The sequence below is a fragment of the Sceloporus occidentalis genome, unplaced genomic scaffold, assembly GCF_023333645.1.
Source record: "Sceloporus occidentalis isolate IW3139 unplaced genomic scaffold, rSceOcc1.0.p SCAF_153, whole genome shotgun sequence".
Lineage (NCBI taxonomy): Eukaryota > Metazoa > Chordata > Lepidosauria > Squamata > Phrynosomatidae > Sceloporus > Sceloporus occidentalis.
In genome coordinates, this window is record NW_028317133.1 from 2,154,608 (window position 1) to 2,161,851 (window position 7,244).

Consider the following 7,244-nt stretch of genomic DNA (forward strand, 5'->3'; position numbering starts at 1 on the left):
GATGCTGATGTTCCATTGGAGCACAGCATTGACTGATATTTAGTCCCCACAAGCTTGTGGGGACAAATGTTAACCCCTGCAATGCCACAAATGTGTCATACACAATTGTGGCATTGAAGGGGTTAACGCTGCACTGTCGCTCTCATGGAGCGATCAGGCAGCAGGGGGGTGTTGGGTCAGGTCCCCACACTTGTGTGGGGACCCAATCAACACACAACCCCCTTCCCTGAAGCCGCCTGTGGCAGCTGAAAACACGATTGCTGGTTTTGCAGCAACCGCGTTTTCAGCCTACAGGATCACTCCGTGGGAGGGATCTCAGGCTCGGGGGTGGGCTCTGAGTGGCTGTGCTGTCTGCTCAGACTCCTGGGCAGACAGCAGAAGCAGCGCCCCCGTGTGGTGACTCAGCCTCTTACATCCACAATTTTTTCTGGATGTAAGAGGCTGACAAAACCTAGGCGCCAGGACAAAATTCTCTGTTGCCATGGCGACCTGGCGCCTGGGATTTGTCGAGCCCTGCTCTAATTAATTAGAACATTGTTAGCTAGACTCCTGAATCTCAAGGTAAGCAAACAATGTTGATACCCTTGTCAGAGGCACCATACTTAAACATATGGTACGTTAGTTAATGCTCTAATTAATTAGACCCTACTTAGCTACACCAATAAATCTCAAGGTCTTAGAAAGGCAATAGTCTTACAAAAAAAAAAAACAATCAAGAGTTGCTTCTCATATCAGATTTATCCTCCTGAAGTAAGACCTTCAAATTGCAAGGTTTGCAGCAATGGAATCAATCATGACACCTTTTGATGAGGTATTTGTCTCTAATAAACTACATACAAGTTCTAATTTATCAATTAGAACCTAATTTGCTACAGCTATCAAATCTCAATGTTGGAAGCAATGGAATAACTTATGATACCCTTTGTGGAGGCATTTGTCTCTAACAAACAGTACACAAGTTAATGCTCTAATTAATTAGAACCTCCTTAACTAGACCTCCAAACCTCAAGGATAGCAACGATGGAGTGGATTTTGATATCCTTTGAGAGGAAAAAGTATCCACAAAAGTGTTACAAAGGTTGCTGCTCCTATCAGATACAATGTCCTAAACTAGGACCCTGAAATCTAAATGTCAGCAGCAATGGAACACAAGTTAATGCTCTAATTAATTAAAACCCACTAGCTAGTTGTCTAAATCTCAAGGATAGCAACAATGGAGTGGATTTTGATACCCTTTGAGAGGAAAAAGTATCCACAAAAGTGTTACAAAGGTTGCTGCTCCTATCAGATACAATGTCCTAAACTAGGACCCTGATATCTAAATGTCAGCAGCAATGGAATGACTGATGATACCCTTCATGGAGGCATCAGTTTCCAAAAACTGGTTCAGATGTTGCTGCTCTAATCATTCAAAACCTATTTAGCTAGAATGCCTAAATCTCAAGGCCAGCAGCAATTGAGTTGATTGGGATACCCTTTGCAGAGGCACTCGTCTCTAATAAATGGCACACGATTTGCTGCTATACTCAGACTAAACCTTCTGAGCTAGAATCCCCACATTTGAAGATCAGTAATAATAGAAACAATGTTGATAAAGACTTTTGCCTCTGCCAAGGTTAACAACCTTAATGTTCTAATCAACTACACCCTCCTTAGCTAGACCCCCAAATCTAAAGGATAGCAACAATGGATTGGATAAAAGGTACCTAATTTGCTGATCTACTCATTTAGAACATATTTAGCTAGACTTCCTATCTCTCAAGGTCAGAAACAATAGAGTAGATCATGATACCTTTTGGTGAGGCACAAGTCTCTAATAAATGACACAAGAGTTGATTTACTACTCAGTCTGAACCTCCTGAGCTAAAATCCCCAAATTTGCAGATCAGTAACAATAGATACAGTATTAATACCTTTGGCAGAGGCACCAGTCTTCAAAAAATGATACAAATTAATGCTCTAATTAGAACCTCCTTAACTAGACCCCCAATCTTCAAGCATAGCAACAATGGAGTGGAATGTTACATGGTCGCTGGGCTAATCCATCAGAAGCTCTTTAGAAACCCCAAATTATGAAGAACAGAATGGATGTTTATACCCAGCATATGGCACAGGAGTAGTAGTACTATACAACGAAAACCTCTCTAACTACAACCCCGAAATCTAAAAGTCAGATTTTACCCATATCCAAGGATTTCTGTGCTGTGAAGACGAGGATCAGCTCCAAGGGTGTAGGTGTGAAGATCTGTCAGAGACTCAGATGTGACTGAGCACAAATAGAATGTTGCAGCAGTTACTAGTGGTGACTTCTGTGACATCACAACGTGATCTCTCTTTGACATTCTTGCTGCAGTCGCAAAGTATAGCATGTTGAACATATTATTAATCTGATAATTACAAAAACAAGCACATTATTTCTATTGTCTATTAGGGTGGAGAAGGTTTTTGATCAATTTTTTAGTTGCATTAGTCTCCAAGAAATGGTACACTAATTGCTGCTCTAATCAATTAGGAACTCCTTAGCTAAAACATCCAAAGCTCCTGGCCAGCAGAAATGAAAATGACCCTTTGCAGAGTCACCAGTCTCCAGGAAATGGTACACGAGATGTGGTTCTAACCATGAGGACCCTCCTTAGCTAGAACCCCCAATTTTCAAGGCCAGCAACAATGAAATAGATCTAGATACAATTCCCAGTCTATAACAAATGTTACAGGAGTTGCTTGGCTAATCCATAAGAAGCTCTTTAGAAGCCCAAAATTATGAAGAATAGAATGGATTTTCATACCCTTTGTTGAGACACGAGGCTTGAGCAAATGGCACAGGAGTAGTAGTACTATACAACGAAAACCTCTCTAACTACAACCCCCAAATCTAAAAGTCAGATTTTAAGTAGTAAACCTCCAAGCTCTCACCAATATCCAAGGATTTCTGTGCTGTGAAGAAGAGGATCAGCTCCAAGGGTGTAGGTGTGAAGATCCGTCAGAGACTGAGATGTCACTAATCACAAAAAGAATGTTGCAGCAGTTACTAGTGGTGACTAGTGTGATATCACAATGTGTCTCTCTATGACATTCCTGTTCCATGCTGGCACCCAAGTCTAGTTATAACCTCCTTAGTTAAAACCACCAAACCTAATGGTTTTAGATCCATTTTGTAGCTGCATTAGTCTCCATGAAATGGTACACTAATTGCTGCTCTAATCAATTAGGACCTCCTTAGCTAGAACACCCAAAGCTCGTGGGCAGCAGAAATGAAAATGATCTTGAAACCCTTTGCAGAGACACCAGTCTCCAGCAAATGGTACACGAGATGTGGTTCTAATCATGAGGACCCTCCTTAGCTAGAACCCCCAATTTTCAAGGTCAGCAACAATGGAATAGATAGAATTCCCATTCTATAACAAATGTTACACGAGTCGCTTGGCTTATCCATCAAAAGCTTTAGAAGTCCAAAATTATGAAGAACAGAATGGATCTTCATACCCTTTGTTGAGACACAAGGCTTCAGCAAATGGCACAGGAGTAGTAGTACTATACAACGAAAACCTCTCTAACTACAACCCCCAAATGTAAAAGTCAGATTTTAAGTAGTAAACCTCCAAACTCTCACCCATATCCAAGGATTTCTGTGCTGGGAAGGCGAGGATCAGCTCCAAGGGTGTAGGTGTGAAGATCTGTCAGAGACTCAGATGTGACTGAGCACAAATAGAATGTTGCAGCAGTTACTAGGGGTGACTACTGTGACATCACAACGTGATCTCCCTTTGACATTCTTGCTCCAGTCGCAAAGTATAGCATTTTGAACATATTATTAATCTGATAATTACAAAAACAAATAGTTATTTAGATATTACTTTAACAATCACATTATTTCTATTGTCTATTAGGGTGGAGAAGGTTTTTGATCAATTTTGTGGTTGCATTAGCCTCCAAGAAATGGTACACTAATTTCTGCTCTAATAAATTAGGACCTCCTTAGCTTGAAAATTATGAAGAATAGAATCGATGTTCATCCCCTTTGTTGAGACACGAGGCTTCAGCAAATGGCACAGGAGTAGTAGTACTATAGTATATGCCACTCTGCCATATAGGGGGTTAAAAGGCATATCATGGGACAGAGTGGCATATAGGGGGGTATAAGGCATTTCTGGAGGCAGAGTGGCATAAAGGGGGTTAAAAGGCATATCATGCGGCACTCTGCCTCCAGAAAAGCCTTATGCCCCCCTATATGCCACTCTGCCTCCCCGATATATGCTTTATACCCTCCTATATGCCACTCTGCCCCATGATATGCCTTTTAATCCCCTATATGCCACTCTGCCTCCAGATATGCCTTTTGACCCACTATATGTCACTCTGCATCCAGAAATGCCTTATACCCCTATATGCCACTCTGGCATATAGGGGGTTAAAAGGCATATCAAGGGACAGAGTGGCATATAGGGGGGTATAAGGAATTTCTGGAGGCAGAGTGGCATATAGGTGGACACACTTACATACACACACATGCCGATTTTTTTTGTTTTTAACAAATGCAAAAAAATATACAGTTTGTACAAAAAATACATTAGTTTACTGACCTTCTACTTCTCTTGACTTCCGTCCTCTGGTAGCTGCACACTGTTCTCTTCTCCATCCTGACAGGATGTCACTGACTCGACATCCGGTGCTCCAGCAGTCTGAGTGCGAGGGGGCGGAGCTTTCACCCTTCACGCTGCTCCCATCACTATGCAGCCAACAGGTTGCTGGGAATGTAATCGAAACGGCCGATGCGTGCTGATGCCGCCGGCCGGAGCAACTTTGACACTTTTTTTTAAAATGTAATATGGCAAGCTGGATCGGCTTGCCATATAAAGTAAAAAAAAAAGTATTAAAGCAGAGCCGGCCGGCGGCATCAGCACGCATCGGCCGTTTAGATTACATTCCCAGCAACCTGATGGCTGCATAGTGATGGAAGCAGCGTGAGGGGTGAAAGCGCCGTGCGAGGGGGCGGAGCTTTCACCCCTCACGCTGCTCCCATCACTAGGCGGCCATCGCACACGGCTGCTGGTTGCTGATGCCGCCGGCCGGTGCTACTTTAATACATTTTTAAAATTTAATATGCCAAGCCGGACCCGTTTGCCATATTAAATTAAAAAAACAAGTATTAGTAGTAGTACAAGTAGTAGTGCCGGCCGACCGCATCAGCACCCAGCGGCCGCTTAGATTAGATTCCGGGCAGCCTGGGGGGGCAATTGCCCCCCTGCCAGCCCGCCCCTGGCGCCGGGGGAGGTCTACAATGCCGTCTTCAGTGTTAGTCTGCCGGCCTCCCAGCCCACGGACCTGCCGTCCCACCGGGAAATTTCCCGGTATCCCGGTGGGCTAGTCTGGCCCTGCTGTGAAGACAAGTATCAGCTCCAAGGGTGTAGGTGTGAAGATCTGTCAGAGACTCAGATGTGACTGATCACAAAAATAATGTTGCAGCAGTTACTAGGGGTGACTACTGTGACATCACAATGTGATCTCTATGACATTCCTGTTCCATGCTGGCACCCAAGTCTAGTTATAACCTCCTTAGTTAGAACCACCAAACCTAATGGTTGTTGATCCATTTTGTAGCTGCATTAGTCTCCAAGAAATGGTACACTAATTGCTGCTCTAATCAATTAGGACCTCCTTAGCTAGAACACCCAAAGCTCGTGGGCAGAGAAATGAAAATGATCTTGAAACCCTTTGCAGAGTCACCAGTCTCCAGCAAATGGTACACGAGATGTGGTTCTAATCATGTGGACCCTCCTTAGCTAGAACCCCCAAATTTCAAGGTCAGCAACAATGAAATAGATACAATTCCCATTCTATAACAAATGTTACACGAGTCGCTTGGCTAATCCATCAGAAGATCTTTAGAAGCCCAAAATTATGAATAGAATGGATGTTCATACCCTTTGTTGAGACACGAGGCTTGAGCAAATGGCACAGGAGTAGTAGTACTATACAACGAAAACCTCTCTAACTACAACCCCCAAATCTAAAAGTCAGATTTTAAGTAGTAAACCTCCAAGCTCTCACCCATATTCAAGGATTTCTGTGCTGGGAAGACGAGGATCAGCTCCAAGGGTGTAGGTGTGAAGATCTGTCAGAGACTCAGATGTGACTGAGCACAAATAGAATGTTGCAGCAGTTACTATGGGTGACTTCTGTGACATCACAACGTGATCTCCCTTCGACTTTCTTGCTCCAGTCGCAAAGTATAGCATGTTGAACATTTTATTGATCTTATAATTACAAAAACAAACAGTTACTTAGATATTTTTTAACAATCACATTATTTCTATTGTCTATTAGGGTGCAGTCCCTAAATACTGTATTTTTTCTTTCTAGCTTACATATTTTTGATATCTATCAAACTAAATCCTTTTATACACTCAATAAAAATGTAAATTGTGTGAACTGTATCCACTATTCCCTCTTGTGGATTTAGAGCGCAACAAAATAAAGCTCATCAAAACGTCTTAGAATTTGGTACTGTTCCTTTACCACCCCTACATAAGAGGTGGAGGGCTGTTTGGGGGTCTCTGGTGGTCAAGGATGATCAATCATTCAGGAGGGGTGATAAAAGCTCATGGTTCATCCTAACCCAGGGCAAGCAGACCCAAGTCACATCACGATGTCACTAACGACAAATAACCAACTGTCTGCTTTTTATTTACAGTAAATAAAATAATTGTATATAATGTTTTACTTAAGAGAACTCATAGATGTTTTCCTTCAAGCAGCCAATCAGTTGCTCAAAACAAATCCCATTGAAATCAATAGGATCTCTTTCTGCGCATGCGCATAGGGGGGGGTTTATGAAAGCCACGCCGGTGCTGAAGCTGGATAGGGAGACGCATTTGGCCGAGCACACCTCTTTCACTGAAAATAACTGCTGGGCAGGGAAAGGGCAGATACATATGGGGTGATTCTGCTAATGCATCTAAAAGGGGACACTATGACAAATGAAGTGCACCCCGCAGGTTTCATACACATTAACCCCTTCAATCCCCTATAGACGTACCGGGACGTCCACAAAACGCCTATTAAGAAACCCCTATGGATGTCCCGGTACGTCCAGCCCGTCGTTTGACAGCCTGGACTCCCCACTGACAGCAGAAGCCGGCGTTGCCGGCTTTCTGCTGTCCGATCTCCTGTAACAGCTTCCGGCTGCGATCTCTATGCACGTCTGTGAGGACCTGCATAGAGATCGCAGTGTGATCAGTGCAGGG